This window comes from Rhinolophus sinicus, linkage group LG11 (assembly GCF_036562045.2).
Source record: "Rhinolophus sinicus isolate RSC01 linkage group LG11, ASM3656204v1, whole genome shotgun sequence".
NCBI lineage: Eukaryota > Metazoa > Chordata > Mammalia > Chiroptera > Rhinolophidae > Rhinolophus > Rhinolophus sinicus.
In genome coordinates, this window is record NC_133760.1 from 58,917,187 (window position 1) to 58,936,078 (window position 18,892).

The 18,892-nt window shown below is 37.1% G+C and overlaps 1 long non-coding RNA gene across 1 annotated transcript in view; it reads right to left on the bottom strand.

Annotated features, from left to right (window-relative positions):
- The window catches only part of LOC141567573 (uncharacterized), a 58,948-nt gene that overhangs the window by 35,930 nt on the left and 4,126 nt on the right, over nt 1-18,892 (bottom strand). The window contains exon 2 of the long non-coding RNA XR_012490337.1: nt 7,705-7,763. This is a non-coding gene — a long non-coding RNA (uncharacterized LOC141567573). The remainder of the gene's footprint in view (nt 1-7,704; nt 7,764-18,892) is intronic.

The window sequence follows — 18,892 nt, forward strand, 5'->3', positions numbered from 1 at the left end:
GGACCCCAGGAAGGAATGAAGGACAGCAGAAGACAAGAGCCTATGTGGAGCAAACATGAAAAACCAGAAAGAACTGGCCAACCTGTGGGAAACACTTGTCCCACATCACAGGGAATGCAGCCCCATGTTCCCAGGGGCTGCCTCCAAAGAACCCAAGAAGAGTCCCATTAAAAAAAAAAAAATGTCAGCTTTAAACACCTGCCAGATCCCGAGTTGTAAAGCCATCTTCCAAGTAGACCAGTAAAATCAGCACGTCCCTGCAGTGCCGTGCCAAGCCGTATGGGAGCCTGAGGCCACAGGAAAAATCTGCGCCCCTATGTGTACTTTTCAAAATATCCTCCCGCAAGTTCGACCAACTGGAAAAGTTGATAAAGGCTCTGAAATCAAAACACATGATTACCTATGAAGTCCTGGGTTGGCCAATCTGTTCCCATACCATTATAAACCCTCATAAACACACGCATCGAGGGACATGACTTGGTGGGCTGATCAGAAACTCTATTACTACCCATCAACAGACACCAAGCACAATAACTCACGGCCCTGAAACAAACACAAGATGGCAGCCTGTGTTTACTTACATTGTTGGTATGTTGTTCATCCAGGATTTTTTTGAACAATATCAGGCTTGAGCACATGGAGATCAATACCCTCCCCAAATATAGTACAAAGCATTCATGGTACACTTATAAAAATTGTACTAGGTCACAGAGGAAGTCTAAACCAAAGGCTTGTAGACCACTCTATCTTCATACAATGCAAATGAATTCAAAATTGGTCAAAAGGAGATCATTTTTAAAACCTCTGCTTTAAACACTTTGAACGGCTTTCCTAAACAACTCATGAGATAGAGAGGAAATTACAAGATAACTTTTAAAGTATTTAGAACTGAATGACATTGACCATACTATAGATCAAAACTTGTGGGATACAATTCAAGCAGTTATAAAGACTTTTTTTTAAAGATAGAAAGAGAAATTGAAAATTTGCTCAGTGTTCAAGATCCTAATAAAAGAATAAAATAGTAAATCTAGAAAGAGAGGGAAGAAAATAGTAATGGTAAGTGCAGAAATTAATAAAGGAAAAAAAATAAACAAAACCAAACACTGGTTCTTAAAAAAAAAAAAAACAGTTAAAGGGAAATAATTTCCAGATAAAAGTAGAAACCAAAATTTAAAAAATGGAAGACACAGACAATATTATGAGTGAGAAAGGAAATATAACTGTGTACATAGGACAAAAATCTCTTAATTGTAAGAGAATTCTATAACATATTTTTGCCAATATATGTGAAAATTTCTATTATAAATTTATTTTTGGAAAAAATATAAGGAAATTAATTCAAGATACTTTAGGAAATTAATACCCATCAATAGACGCCAAGCACAGAAAGTTTTATAAGAGAATTTTACCTAACCATCAGAGAATCCCTTTCTTATATGAATTGTTTCAGAGAATTTTTTTTAAAAAATACAAGAACAAAAGGAAAGCCATACAATTAACTTTCTGGGGCTAATATGACCTTTATACCAAACCCAGCACAATAAAAGAAAAATACAGACTAATGCAACTTATGCACATACATATAAAAGTCCTCAATAAGATATTAGCAAATGAAATTCATTTGTTCATTTATAAAAATCACAACAAAATACTCTCTATCTAGGAATAAATAGGTTTAATTCTTGAAAATCTATTCACATTAATATATTAATAGATTTTTTTTTTAAAACTGAAGCTAGATGGGAATCTTTATTTTTGACAGATAATAGGAATCAGTCAAAAATCCATAGCAAACTTATTAATGTTGAATATTTAGAAGCATTCTCATTAAAGTCAGAAACAACAGAAAAAGGCCTGTTATCACCACTTCTCCTCAATATAGAATTGGAAGTCCTAGCCAATGCAATAGTGTAAGGAGAAGAAATGAAAGGTATGAGAATTGGAAAGAAATAATTCATTCATTGCAAACAAACAATTGGTTGCATAAAAATCTAAGAAAATCAACAAATTATTAGAAATAACAAGAGTTCAGCAAGGCTGCTAGTTATAAGATCAATGACGTAAATCAGTAGTATTCCTACCATCAATAGTAAGCAATTTTATTAAAAGGCATTAAAATGAATCTGAATAAGTGGAGATACATGTTCATGAATCTGAAGAGATGGATGAGAAGAATCAACATTACAAATATGTTAATTGCTCACAATTAATCTACAAATTTCAAAGAGATTCCAATCAAAATACCAAGAGCTTATTCCTTTATTTGTTTATTTAGATTAATGCGGAAGAACTAAGGAGCAGGAATAACTAAGAAACTTGTGAAGAACACAACAGACATGACCCATTATTAGACATCACAACTTATTATTATAGTAATAATTAGGACGGTGTGAGAGATAGGGGCAGAGATGCACAAATGAACTAATAGACAGAATAGAACAGATCCAAACATGTACAAATATTTGACATGTGACAGACATATGGGAAATACGTAGGGAAAGCATAAACTACTTAATGATTACTGCTGTGATAACTGGTTAACCACATAGAGAAAAGCAAAATTAAATATGTTCCTTTTGTGCAAAAATACATTTCAGCTGGATTAAAGATCTAAATGTGAAAAACACAACTTGAAAACTTTCAGACTATAGACTATCTTTATGACCTTAAAATATAGAAGGATTGCTAATATGAGATTTCAAGATGCATAAGTTATAATAGCAAACAATTTAAAATATTTCGACTATATTAAAATTGAAAGCGTCTCTATTTATTTTTTATCCCAGGTAGTCCCATCTAGTCTCATGCATTTAAGTCCTTTCTAAATGTGGATGCCACTTAATGTGATAGCTCCAATCTGAACCTTATTTTCAGATGACATTTCAATCTCCAATAGACATCGTACACTGCAGAGTAAGGAAAATAGGGGGTTCCAAGGATGGGAGTTGCTTTTATGTGAGATGGTTGGAAAAGCTACTCTGATAACGTGACAGGTAAACAGGGACCTGAAGGAAGCGGGAGTAGGAGCCATGTGGCGACCTGGGTGACACTGTCCAAGCAGTAGGAATAGCAGGTGTGTCCTGTTTTGTCTCCCTTTTCTTCCACTCCAGAGTGTTTATGGAAGAAAAAGGGAGACAAAAAAAGGATGGTACGGGGGCGGCTGGTTAGCTCAGTTGGTTAAAGTGCGGTGCTCTTAACAAGGTTGCCGGTTCGATCCCCACATGGGCCACTGAGCTGCACCCTCCACAACTAGATTGAAACAACTACTTGACTTTGGGCCATTGTAAAGACTTGGGCTTTCACTCTGAGTGTGCTGGGAAGCTGTAGGTCTTACCACTTGGAGCAAAGATCTCCAAAAGAGAAGCAAACTGAGACTCAGGCCAGCTGGAATGCAAGCAGAGAGGGAAGGGAATGGGGAAAACTGCAGGGCTAAGAGGAGCCTGCAGTCCTGGAATTGGGAGCCTTGTGAAACTAAAAAGTCAACTGCTTTGATACTTCACCCTGAGTTCCAAGCAAGTGCAGCTGTGAAGTGCCAGGTCTGGCAGGCCAGACTGGGAGTGCAGAACTTTATCTAATACATTTACTTCAAGAATTCTTGGCCTGACGAAGGAGGAATGCCAGAGGAAGAAGACAGGGATTAAGGGTGTTGCCTTCCTGCCTGTTTTTAAGAATTGCCTCAAGGTTGTGGCCATTCAATCTGGGAGTGGGGAAATGACAGAGCACTAAGCAGCCTAAGAGCCAAAAATTCGCAGGCTCACAGACTATCTAGAAAAAAAATCTTAGCTGTGGTTACTTCCACATAGGATTAATTGGAAATTGATAATCCGAAAAACTGCAAGGTTTAAGAGAGAACTGTTTTGATTAAAACACACACAAAAAAAACCAAAACAAACAGAAAGCAAAGTGTGGTAATAGCCTGTGGCTATGGAATCCTTAAGCAATCTCTGGGCCCCCAAATAGTGCCAGCAGGAAGAGAAGGGCATAATTTCCAGTGCGGGAAGGAGAACAGGCACAGGCTTATTCCAGGAAGAAAACTGGGGGGCAGCCAGACTGGCTCATCAAGGAACTTCTCGGTGAGGGCAGGGCATCCTCCCTATTCCGGTCCAGTGGGATGCAGTAATTGTCTGGCAGGGGATGGTAATTTCTAAAGATCAGTAACTGCTGTCATGTCCCATTCTCCCCTTTATCTGAGAGGGACTTTTATTGCAGTGATGCTGGTCTTCCCATCACTATATTAGGAGCGCTGGACACTAGCAATGTGTCTCTCAGCTTATGGGTTGTAGGACTATGAGAAGCCAAGTTCATACCTGGTGGAGAGGGTAGGACTCAGCTAGAGATCTGGATGTCAAGCTGGACACAGTCCATGGATGAGACCAATCTAGTTTTGATTGGTACCAACTTAATTTCAATAGCAGATGAGCTCCATGTAAAGGGAAGAGGTTGTGTACGGAAAGACGTGAGGCAGCAATGGGAGGTGGTCTGACCCAGTCTCAACCTCTAACCCCCTTATCTCTTGCCTGCTGTATACAGAGGCTGTAAAGCTCTTCCTGGTCTTCCTTGGCGCTACGGGAGGCCACTGCAGAGGAGGAAAAATAATTTTCCTCTACCCTTCTCGGTTCCTGGCTGAGGCACCCCCTATAACAAAAAGACAGTTTAGCAGAAGAAAAACACATGTAATGATGTGCACATTTACAAAAGCCCCACAAAAATATAAGACTCAAAGGAGTGTCCAGACCAGGAAGCTTTTATACCTTCTAAAGAGAGAAATAATAAAATGTGAAGAATTGACAAGACAAAGGGGTTTGGGTTAGGGATACTAAAATGGTGAGGAAGTAACAAGGTTTGTTTATACTGCCTTCTTGGCCCTAAATTCCCTGTCTCTGGTGATAAGAATGCCTTCTACCCTCCTGGTACAGGTTCGGTACCTTTAACATGACAGATTTATCTCCTGTTTCAGGGACATAAAGGAGGGTCAGAGTGTCCTTCTCACATCACCTGTTTCTCATGTACCTTCAATTCAAGTTGATCAATATGCCAAAGTGCCATATTTTGGAGGGACACAATTCTGAACTCTTACACCATATAACTGAGATTTCACTCCTAGATATAAATCCTATATGCTTGCTATTTAATGTATGGTCTGTGGAATCCAGGAATCCCTTGCTCTTGTGCACGAGGAGACCTACACAAGCATATTTATTGCATCATGGTTTATAATAGAAGGAAAAAGGGCAAGAGGAGACTTAAAGGGCTATTAACAAAAGTATAAATACATATTAGTATATTTACAGGACAATTAAAACGGATGAACTAAAGCTTCATAAATAAAAATGTGTGCACCTCAAAAACAAGTTACAAAGTAATAAGTACGGTATGATTTTATGTAAATTTTTTAAAACTGCAAAATAATTCTTTATCTTGTTTACACACACACACACACACACACACACACACACACACATGCATATATGAAATACAAGTGTAAAAATGCATGAGCATAATAAACATGAAATTCAGGGTAGCGGTTACCTCTGGAGAAAGAGGGAGGGTAACAGCCTACTGGGTTCAACCTGCTTTTTATTTTTATTTTTAAAATGTAAATTTAAACAAAAAGGTAAAACAGTACTACTCGATAAAGCTTGGTCATGGGTGCCCTGGTAATTTATTTTTTTCTCTATTTTTCTCTGTGTTGGCAGTATTTCACAATTTCAAAAGGAAAAGAAGAAATAAAGGAAAAGAAAGATATTCAAGGCAAATACTAGAACAAGAGATATTCACAAAGAAAAACAGACACAGAGAAGTTGTCAAATGGAGACAAACATACCGATTGCAAAGGGCAATCATAGGCTTTAAATGCTGAGTATGTGCTGCAAACCACTGTCTGCCTTCCAGTTAATTAACCCAGACTCTTTTCTGTGATTTGCCTGATCAGAGAGAAGAAGAAAGGCCTTTTGATGCTAAAATTATTTGAGGCCCAAAATACTTGAGGCATGAATATGCCCAAGGGAAGTTTTCAGAAGCAATTCTTTATTCAACAAACTTGATAATGACTAGCCTCTTAATTTATAACAATCTAGTTTTGATTGGTACCAACTTAATTTCAATAGAAAATAAAACTTTGTTCCTATAAGCTCCATATTCTCCCTGCGCCTTTGTACTGCTGTTGTATAATAAAAATATATATTTTATGTGCATCAACACAGATTTATAATTACTGCTTTATTCCCACCTTTTAAATCAGATAGGAGAAACAGAGTTACAAACAAAAAATACATTTACGTGGTCTTTTATCTTTACATATATATTTTGGGTTGGGTATATAAATTCTTGGTTGACAGTATTTTTCTTTCCGCATTCTGAGAGTGCATTGACTCTACAGACGTAGTTGGAGGGAGAACTGATATCTTAACAACATTGAACTGGCCAACCCATGTGTTTGGGAAAAACCCAGGCCTCCTCTTGTGTGTTTCCTTGAGTCTCACACTACTACCACACTCAAAACACTTCTGACTTAAGATGTGTGGGGTTTTTTCCCCACACCAAGCAATTCTTTGTGATACCAGCTAGGTGTCCTACAATTTAACTCAATTCTGCCACTATCTCCTTGCAAATAGCCTCAGATCCCACAGGCTAAAGGCTCCGTCCCATACACTGCCCTCCACGTCAGATACCAATTGCCATATTTGTTCCCCAGGTTACCCACAACTTCTGTATGACTTGGCTACAATCAGAGGTAGATTTATTTGCTTAGAACAGCTCACAGAACTCAGAGAAACACACATTTATCTGTTTATTGTTTGATAAAGGATATGATAAAGGCCACAGATGAACAGTCTGATGAAGAGATATACAGGGCAAGGTCTGGGCAGGTCCTGAGCACAGGAGCTTGGGAGTTGGGGAACATCACCTTTTTGGTCCATGGATGTGTTCACCAACCTGGATGCTCTCTGAGCCCCATACTGTTGAGATTTTTATGGAGGCTGCATCACATGGGTATGATCAATCAGGAACTCTTTCCAGCCCCTCTCCCTGACCAAAGACTGGGAGCGGGGCTTAAAATTCCAAGCTTCTAATCATGGCCTGGTCTTCCTGGTGACCAGCCCCCATCCAGGAGCCATCCAGGAGCTCACGCAGAGTCACCTTCACCTCGTTAGAACAAAAGATACTCCTATCACCCAGGAAATTCCAAGGGATTTAGGAGCCTTGTGTGAAGAAACGGGGCCAAAGACCAAATACTAGAACAAAAATGCTCCTAGTGCTCTTAACACTTAGGAAATGACAAGAGTTTTAGGAGCTCTGCTGGAAACTGGGTTCAAAGACAAAATATTAGAACAAAGATTCTCCTAGCACCCCTATTTACAAGGCTTTCAGGGGCCCTATGTTAGGAATCCAGGGCAAAGACCAAGATAGATTATAGATATAGATATAGACATTTCTTACTATTTCACATTATGAATATGGTACATTTCTTCATTTATTTAGATCTTATTTAATTCCTCACAGCAATGTTTATAATTTTCAGTGTAGAGGTTTTATACATCATTTGCTAAATTTATTTCTAAGTATTTTATGCTTTCTAAAATTATTATAAATGGAGTGTTTTTAAATTTTTCATTTTCCAATTATTTGCTACAGTATATAAGTATACAACTAATCTTTGTGTACGACTTTATATCCTGGGACTTTGCAAAATTCACTTACTTGTTTTAGTGGTTGCTTTCTGGAGTCCATAGGCTTTTCCTCATAGTCAATCATATTATCTGCAAATAGAGACACAGACTCAATGCTTTAAATCCCATCAATATTCCAATCTCTACTAAATGTATATGTCTAGCGTGACCTCTTTCCTGGGCTCCAGACTTGCATATGTAACACATTCTTGATATTTTCCCCAGGCATTTTTTATTTTTCAATGTTTTTAGATAAAATTTATATAACATTCACCACTTTAAAGTATACAATTCAGTGACTTTTAGTACAGCCACAAAGTTCTGCAATTATCACCATTATCTAACTACAGAACACTTTCGTCACCCCCAAAAGATACTGCACATTAGCAGTCAGTCCCTCCTCCCTTCAACCCCTGGCAACCACTAATCTACTTTTTATCTATATGTATTTACCTATTCTGAACATTAAATATAAATGAAATCACTCAATACGTAGCTTTTTGTGTTGGATTTCTCTCACTGAGTATGTTTTCTGGGTCCATCCATGTTCTAGCATATATCAGTATTTCGTTCCTTCTAATGGCTGAATAATATTCCATTGTGGGGATACATAACATTTTGTTTATCCATTCATCAGTTGATAAACACATGAGTTGCTTTTTGGCTATTATAAATAATAGTACTACTATGAACTTTTGTGTATAAGTTTCATATAGACATATGTTTTCAGTTTTCTTGGGTATGTATATACCTAAGAGGGAAATCTATATTGAACTTTTTTAGGAAGGGCCAAATTGTTTGCCCAAGTGGCTACACTATTTTACATTCCCATCAGCAACGTATGAGAGCTCTGTTTTCTCCACATCCTTGCCAACCTTGTTATTTTCTTGTTTTTGTTTTGTTTTGTTTGTTGTTGTTGTTTGTTTTTTTAATGACAGCTATCCTGGTGAGTATGAGTTAGTATGTCATAGCTGTTTTAATTTGCATTTTCCTAATGGTTAATGATGTTGAGAATCTTTTCATATATTAATTGCTCATTTATCTTCTCTAAAGAAATATCTATTCAAATCCTTTGCTCATTTTTAAAATTGGGTTGTTTTGTTTTTATTGTTGAATTGTAAGACTTATTTATATATTCTGTATACTACACTCTTAACAGATGGATTTGCAAATATTTTCTCCCACTTAATGAGTTGTCTTTCACTTTCTTGGTAGCATCCTTTGACACATAAAAGTTTTTAATTTTGATGAAGTTCAATTATTTTTTCTTCTGTTTCTTTTGCTTTTGATGTCATATTTAAGAAACTGTTGTGGTATCCAAGGTCATAAAGATTTATTCTTATGTTTCTAACAGATTTATAGTTTTGGTTCTTACATTTAGGTCTCTGATACATTTTTGAGTTTTAATTTTCATATAGAGTGTGAGGTAGAGGTCCAAATTAATTATTTTGCATGTAAATATCCAGTTGTCTCATCACGATTTGTTGAAAATACTATTCTTTTCTATTGACTAGTCTTGACACCTTTGTCCAAAATCAATTGACCATAGATGTATGGGTTTTCCCTACGCTTTTAATAGGCCAGATATTCAAGCAGAACTCCTGTACAGGGATGATTCATTAACTGGTACACAAATCATAAAGCTAACACACATATTAGCACAAGCAAACAAGTGGGGGGAAAAACTGAAGAAAATACAGAAAATAGAAAGTAGGATGGAAGATGAGAAGATTGGAGATGAAGGCAGGTCTGGTTCATATAGGGCCTTCTGGGCCAGGGTATGTAATTTGGCTTTTATACTAAATGCATTGGGACACCATTGGATAGTTCTGAGCAGGAAGATAAGATAAAATAATTTACATTTTTAAAAGATCATCTTGCTGCTAGGTGAACTCTGGAGCACATAGTGGAAAGAGTGGGAGCAGGGTGACCTTTAGAATGATATTAGTATCTAGGTAAGAGATGATGATCGTTTAGACAAGTGGGGTAGAAATGAAAAGGGGAGAAGTAACTTCAGGATGTGATTTGGGGGTAAAGGTTGAGAGGTAACGATAATGGTTCGGGTGCTGTAGAGAGAGAAGAGGAGTCAAGGACGCTTTCAAAGTTCATGGCTTGAAAACTGGGTAGATGATTGCCCAATTATATCTCTACATTTGCTGAGATGTGTAAAACCAGGAGAGGACAGGAACCAGTTTTGGGGGTTGGGTGAGCGTGCAGGGAATTCACGTACAGGACAGGCCAAGACCCTGGACTCCACAGGAGCAGTCATCATAGATATAATTAAGTTGAATGTGCTTTGATGTGTCTTGCATGTTGATAAACAGATATGCAACTCTCACACTAAGAAAGTAAACAAAAGGTGACTTGAAGAATGAGAGAAAGGCTTCCGGGGTTGGGTGAAGAAGGAGGAGGTGGGAGGAAAGGGAGGGGCAGGAGGTGAGGGGCAAGGAGGATGTATCAAAGGTAGAGTAGGTGGTGTGGGTACGTGTATGTATGTCGAAAATGTTATGTACTTTTCTCCATTCTGCATAAGGGATACTGGAAAAGCCCACTAGTGCATTACATAATCAAGCTAGTTTTCAGGAACAAATGATTTTGGATGTGAATGGACACTGATTTTTTTCCACTAATCCACTGGAACCTGAGACACATTATAGGTATTCTGACCAATGACATAAACAGATGTTGAGCAAGATACTTATAATACAAATTTACAGTGTTTGGGGGAAGATTTAAAAAGATTATCATTTATTTTACTGCTTGGTAGATAGTAACCTATTAGTAAGTTACAATAATTATTTTAAAATGTGAAAAATAAAAGATGAGAATTAGCAGAAGTTGATGATGGTGATAGATATGTTAATAGATACATTTAATTAATTTGAAGTTCTAGTCTCTCTGTTCCTTCTCTGTAAAATTTGTGCTTTCTCCATAAAAAATATAATTTTGCTTTACTGTATGTGCATGTGATTTTTTTCCTTGTGTTTTTACCTCTGTCACATAAGCTTTCAGCAATGAAGAATGCCAGATTCCATAATGACTAGCAGTTTGTGCTGTTACTTTAACAAAACTGTGAATAGTTAAATTAAATGGAATTATTTTAATTAGTGATACTTTACATTTTAGTATTCTGGACATGATTATTTTATGAGCTGTCATGAAAAATACTTTTTAATACTCTTAATAAAGAGACTAAAAAAAAAATGAAGACACCAAACAACCATTTCCTCCATGTGAATAACTCCTGGTTTCCATTTCCTCCATATTCCTTCTCTTTTTTGGTCAAAAATGTTTTCAACCTTATTAGAAATTTTACAGATTTGTTACTTGGTTTAGAAGAAAGGTGTTAACAGATGCAATTTACTTATCTGCTAATGATAAGGATTTTAATTTTAAAAAATTCTTTGACAACAAAATCAGAATCATCATATGTGAAAACATGCTCCACTTCACTAGCTATAAGAGAAATCCAAATTAAAACCACAATGAGATACCACCTCAAACCTGTTAGAATGGCTATTACCAATAAGACAAGAAATAACAAGTATTGGAGAGGATATGGAGAAAAGGGAACACTCATACATTTCAAGTGGAAATATAAATTGGTGCAGCCCCTATGGAAACCAGTGTGGAGGGAGGTCCTCAAAAATTACGAATAGAATTACCATACGACCCAGCAATCCCTCTTCTGGATATCTGCTCCCAAAATTTGAAAACATTTATTCGTAAAGATATATGTACCCCTATATTCATTACAGCATTATTCACGGTGGCCAAGACATGGAAACAACCAGTGTCCTTCAATTGGTGAATGGATAAAGAAGGTGTGGTACATATATACAACAGGATATTATTCAGCCACAAGAAAAGATGAAACACTGCCATTTGTGACAACATAGATGGATCTTGAGAGTATCATGCTAAGTGAAATAAGTCAGACAGAAAAGGACAAGAACGATATTATTTCATTCACATGTGGGATATAAAATAAAAAGCAAGAAATGAACAAACTCATAGACACAGGCAAACAGTATGGTGATTACCTGAGGGGACAAAGGTGGGGGAAGGATGAAGAGGGTGAAAGGGGTCAAATATATGGTGACAGAAGGAGACTAGACTTTGGGCAGTGAGCACACGATAGAATATACAGTATTTTTAAAGTTTTACTTGGAGTTCAAAAATGACAATGAAAATAATTGTATTTAACTCCATATTTATTTCTCACTTTTCTTCCCATTGGTTTCTGTCTGCCATATAATTGCCTGCTTTGCCTATTTTGTGTGTTGTTTTTTTTAAGTTTCTTTGATATTTCTCATGGGGAAATACACTGTCCCTCTTCATTACCAAAGACAATTGAGAGCCATTTGATGCTTTATAACTTCAATTGTTCTCTTTTAATAACATAAAACATGTTCTTTGTAAAGACGACTAATATTAATACTTTATGAGTCTAATTAGGGAGAAATAAAGGGAATAAAAATATACAGGATTAGGAATGAGAAAGGAGACATACCAGAGATAGAGAGATTAAAAGAATTCTAATAGAATACCAGATACACCTTTATGTTAACAAATTCAAAAACTGGGCATAAACAGACGATTTCCTATATAAACAAAACTGACCCAAAACTGATGATAAACATGAATAGAACAATTACTGTAGATGGAATTGGAAAAGTGTTCAACTCTCACATTGTAAAATGCACCCGAGCCAGATGGATTCCTAGATGACTTTTATCTAGTCTTTAAAGAACTTAAAATTTCAATGTGATTTTGAGCTATTCCAGGCTATTAATAAAAAGATAGAAAGCCCACTAATTCATTTTATGAAGTCAGCCAACTTTAAATCTAAATTTAATAAACAAAATACAAAACACCAGGAAACTGTAGACCACTCTCATTCATGACTATAGACATACATTTCCAAGTTTATTAATAGAGAAGCATGATTCCAAACAATTACATTTAATCCAGCAGTATAATCAAGTAGGGGTTGTTGTGGTTTTTTTTGAGATCGTTCAATGATAGCAATTCTATCAATATAAACCATCATATCAACAACTGTAAAGAGAAAAATTATATGATCATGTAGCCAGTCCTAACAAAAATGCTACATAAAATAAAAAGAAACTCTTAGTATAATAGACTATTAATCAAATCCAACAGGAAATATCTTAAATAGCAAGACACCAAAACCATATCATTTAAATCAATAACTTGTCAGCAATGCTGTGTCTGTATTATTATTTAACATTGTCTTGGACGGCTAGTTCATTCAGTAAGACAGGAAAAATATTATAAGCATTAGGAGAAAAGGAGATAAAACTCAAGAGATGATGGTAAAAAGAAAACTATTAGAATTAATGAGAATTTGGTAAGATGACTAAAGATAAATATATGAGTTAATGGTTTTTCTCTACTCTTTTAAAAAGCATTTAGAAAAGGAAATGAGGTGAAATACTCCATTCACAATAGAAGAAAAACAACTAAATTACTGAGAGATTAATTTGACAAGAAAAGCACAGAATTTAAATGAAGAAAATAATATCTTATTTCAGAACATAAAGCAAGCTCATTCCAGAATGATCTGCACTGTGATTCTCCCACTGGAGCCTGCTGTACATTCCTTATTGAATGGATTTACATTAAATGTGTCCTTTTTGCAGATTTACCTCAAAACTCATGTACGCGTGAGAGCTGAGGAAATGGAAAACAATCTAAATACTGGATACTATACTGTTATGAGAATCACTCTATTTAACACTGGTTTATGGTCCTTGACCCACCTACGAGGCACTCCAAGCCTTCAGGTAAATGGGCTGCTGGTGAGTACGTGCCACCAGTCCTCCAAATATATTTGAATCTGGAACCCTGCTTAGACTCCAGCTGGGCCCCTGTATAAGGGACCATAAAAATGCCTGACAAGAGTGTTATAAAACTAAGTAACCAGGATTTCCAGATGTCATCAGACCAAATAAATAAAATGAGGACATAGTAACTCAGAACTCAAAATCGCAGGGGCTTGAGTCTCCACCGGTTTGATAGTGGGGAGTCTGTGAAGCAGCCTGTAAGTATTTCTGGGAGTCTCCTAAAGGGTTGCTTCCCAGGACCAGGCAGCCAGGCCCAATTCCAGGGGGTGCAACTGACATTGTATTCTGGGTGAAATAATAAAGGGTGAGCAGCTGTTGAAGCAGAGAGCGGGGATTGCAGAGATCAGTTTGGGACTTGTGACATAGTCAGGTGCAGACATCTAGGAGGTAGTTGGAAACTGCAGGTTAAGGCCACATGGAGCTAGATGTGATACAAACGTATTAGTCATCGTTGTAAATAACACCAAAGGAACAGGTAAGAGAGTAGAAGTTCTGTAAGTAGAGAAATGGGCAAAGGTTGGACCTGGGGTTACATGGACAGTTAAACTGAAAATGGCGAAAGCTGACCCCAAAAAGGAAATCAAGAACAAACTGATCTTTTATAAGAAGAACCAGCAGTGTGGGGAGTCATGAAATCTAGGGTAACAGACTTTTGAGAAAAAGGAAACAGCCAACAGCATCAAATGAGGAGTGATGCTTCAGACTGTGAGGTAGGAAAGAATTAAGAAGGAACAGATATGCTCACAAGTTTGTACTCGGGAGAGCTGGAAGCTAGAGAGTTCACATCTTTAAGCCTCTATTTTTCTCTGTGAAGTAGGAAGCCAGATCACATAGAGAGGTTTTCACACCTAAATCAAAGACAGAAGCAACACGCAGATTTGAAAATTGGCATTAGAGACATTAAAACAATAATAGAAGTTTTGATGTCTGTAAAAGTTGGGTATTATTAGAGATTTGCTCTTTAACAGTTTACTGTACACAAGGTTCTTCCAGAGCAATAATAAGTGTTAAAACGAATAAACAAAAAATCTAAGACTCTCATTATTGTTCAGATTACATAAAAGCCTAGCATAGTGTCTGGCACTCCGTGGGTATGCAATAAATATTTGTTGAATGAATGAAGAAATGAAGAAAAGAACAATGAGACACCATAAAAATATTTTAAGAACAAGAAGATACCAGGATAGGTTTTGCGGCAAATGATTGTAATAAAAAAAGTGTGTATTCCAAATACATATTTATAAGAATACCTATAATTTAAGATATGAGAAAATTCCTACTTGAAACATAAAGATACATTACAGGGTCTTATTAAAACCTGAGTGAGACACAGGAAAAATTTGTCTCTTATTATCTGTGCATCTATGAATCATGATTCAAAATGGTTTAATTCTAAGGTATCACGAAAAAAAGGGCATTACCGAATTAGATTTATCAGGAATAGATCCCAGGCAGATAATGTAAGAAGGTAAAAACTTAATGCAATATTAATAGTAATAGATGGCTAACAAGTTTTTAATTGCCTGTACAAAACATTACAGCCCATATTCAAAGTTCCCCAGTTGTCCCCAAACTGTCTCTAATAGCTTACTTTCTTATCCAGGATTCAGTTAGGTTTCGTGTATTGCATTTGGTTGTTAGAGCTCTTTAATCTCTTTTGATCTAGACTAGTCTCCTTGATTTTCTGCCCTTGACTTTTTGGTTTTCATGATATTGAATTTTTGAAGAGTTAGAGTCGGTTGTCTTATATAATGTCTCATATTCTGGATTTGATTGTGTTCTCATGGTTACATTCAGGTTAAACATTTTTTGGCTGAAATACTACATAGATAAGGACTGACATAATGTTGCTGAATTGACCCCTTATTGGCAATGCTAAGTGTAATAATAGTTTGGTTAATTTAGTGACTGCCACATCACTCCGTTGCAAATGTATACTTCTCACTTTATAATTAGTAAGAGGTCTGTGTGGTGGTGTTATAAAAGCACAAGACTGCCCTGTTCCCCAGCAGTCTTTTACTCACCAGTTTTAGCAACAATTAATGGTCCTGACGTGGAGTCATTATGACATTGGTGGTTGCAAAATGGTGATTTTCTAATTCTATCATGTCCTTGCTCTGGAGTACACCAAGGTGCATCCTGTACAAGCTCAATTTATACATTTCCTGCCCCAGATCTGGAATCAGCTATTTCTCAAAGGAGCCCTCGTTACTTGTAATGGAGAATGGCATTTCAAAATCAAGATCCAGGCATCAGGGGTAGTTATTACTCTTCCTAGGCGTCTGTTTTGATGGGCAGAGCTAAGACTATATGAATGCATATCTATGCCTACATCTACATACATTATATATATACTATATAGTATCTAAGTATATACACATATATTTGTATATAGATACTTCATTTGGTTTATATAGTAATACCTATAAGTATATATACTTACATACTACACATATTTCTAATTCTATCATTCCTGCTCTATGTATTAACTACCATATATTCTTTTAAAAATTATATAATGTGTCTATGTATGTGTGTGTATGTGTCCATATATTTTTCACCTCAGCCCTACATTAATACTGCTACTTCCAATTCAAATCCAACACCACAGGGTTCTTCAATTTCTGTGTTCCACACGTTTCTTACTTCTTCCACCTAAGAACTCTGACTCCCAAAATCAATATAGGTGCTCATTTGCTCTATCCGACACTGAAGCAACACAAATTGTTTCAGAATTGTAAGACCCATATTGCTACCAATAACGAGCCTTCTAAATAAAGTTACAGCTTTACTTGTAGTTCATTTTGTTTTTAGAATACATTCCGGTCAATACTTAATCAGAAACAAAAGCATTAGGAATGTAAATAAGGAATTATAGGGATTTGAGCTTATGCAACGTGGAGCTGGTTAAACAGTCTGTGTGAGGCCAGGTGTCTGTTGCTGGAACCTAAAGTCCTCAGGGCAGATAGTCAGGAAGGAAAAGGTGGACGTGACGTGGGAGAAGCAGGGATAAAGTGCAATCTGTGAGGCTGAGCAGGAACCCATGAGAAGGGAATACAGTCTAAGTCTGACTCTCACTGCCTCAGCCTCTCACCACAACTACAGCAAGGGGGTCCTGAAGGAGAAGCTGGCACCCTTCACCACAGAGTTAAATGTGTGTCCCATCAAAATGGTAGCAGTTATTATCATTTCCGGCTTACAAATGACAGCTGTTGCTCTAATGGTTACCCTTACAAACGCATGTCTTACCGCCGTGGTGAAAAGTTTGCTCTGGACCCTCCGAGGGGATATGTTTAAGGAGTGGGTAAGCAGGTCTTACAAGATGGAAGAGGATTCTGGGAAACAGTTCTAGCTTAGCTAATTTGACACAGTGGAAATCAGAAAACTACAAATGAAAATTACTTGAGTTAATTATCTTCTGTGCAGTTATGCTATCAATTTCATATACAATTAGGTTCATTTAGTTAGATTTTACTTTTTCCATTTATTTACATGTCTCACCAACTAAAACTATATTAAAAGATATATGGAGAAAAGTCTCACTCCCACCCTGTCACCTCCCATCTCTTATCAGGTATGATTTTCATTATTTTATATGTAGAGATATAGTTTACCCTTATTTCTTGCCAAAAGGTAGCATACTGCATACATATATAGTGTAGTGCATCTTGGAATAAAAGCATACTTAAAAAAATTAAATCACAAATTACCAAATTCACAAAGAATAGTTCAAAGAATTCTGTATCTTATTAACACACCCCAGGGTAGTATAAGAAAAATGTTATAAATATGTCTTCGTGGTTTCTGTAAGGAAAGGGGGAGAATTTGAGTGTAGAATCCCCCTCTGGAGAAGGTAGCCATTTCTACAGAGCAGCCAGTTCATGATTCTAAACACAATCTGCATGCAAATTAAACATGTCTATAAATGCTTTGACACTTCTTCCATGGAAAGGTAGGATCTAAATCCCCTCTCCTTAAAGTTGGGTGGGACTTCGTGACTTCCCTGTATCCAATCAAATGCAGCAAAAGTGATGCTAAGTGACCGTGGAGGCTATAGGTCACACCATGCAATACAGCTTTCACCTTGCTTACAGAACACAAGCCTTTGCAGCCCTCAGCCACCTTGCAAGAAGTCTGACCACCCTGAGGCACCCATGCTACGAGGAAGCTCAAGCCACATGAAGAGAATAGGTTTAGGTATTCCTGCTGACTGCCCCTGCTCAGGTCCCAGACAGGTGCAGAAATACACCTCCCGGAGATTCCAATCCCAATCCACTGAGACACCCCCAGGCGCTGAGTCTTCCCAGATGAGGTCCTAGACCTCACGGAGCAGGGATAAGCCATCTCTTCTATGCCTTGTCTGAATTCTGACCGAGAGCATAACTGTATATGTTGTAAGGGGCAAAACTATAACGTTTGGTCCTCACAATGATACAACGAGGTAGGTTGGCATTATTACCACCCTAGTTTTATAGCTTAAAACGACAACAACAAAACAGGGGTCTGAGCACCCCTGCTTGGAGATCATATAGGCAAGATGTGGCCTGCTGACTCGGACATCCTGATCTTTGGACTCCAGAGTTTCTGCTTTCTTTATCTTTCCCCATCTGGATACCGTGGGGCTTTAGAACGACCTAGGGAAATCAAGTAAGAGCTATCCAGAATTTGAAGACAAGGTCAGAAAACGTTGAATAAATGGAAGCTAACAAGAATCAATATTAAATGGGTGATATCAGCCCTCCTGTGAAGAAATAACCAGGTAAGATAGATGTAGATTGTTGCTGTGAAGGAAAGCCATCATTTAATATTCTTAGGACTCTTAACATGATGTGGCAGGGTTATAATGATGTAATATTATCACAGTCTGATGTAAAAAAAAAATGACATAGGACTGTCAGACAATTTAAAAACCTGCCAGTGGTGTTTGAAATCAAGGGGAAAAGGTGCCCTGAGCGGCTGATGGTATGTTAGCCTGTTTAGAAGTATGTCCTTATAGTAAAGGGAGGTACTTCAAATGACAGCTAGATGACATTTTCCCTTAGAATCGTCCTTATTTGTTCCACTTTTGCCAAGTCAGCTTTTGATTTAAGTTTAGATCCTCAAGGAGACTTTCCTACTTGGAAGAGAAAGTACAACGATACTAAAAAAGCATGTTTATTGGATCGGTTGTATTTTGTATCGTTCGATGTAGAGAGATACTAGCATTCTGAAGAACTAAGCAGCCTCAGACACAGCTACTTACCTTGGGAGCAAGGGTCAGCTCCGGGCTCATGGCGACTATAAATATGCAGACATCCTGCTACAGAGGTCAGTAGGACAGCTTTCTAGCTCTTGAATCATGGGGAACAC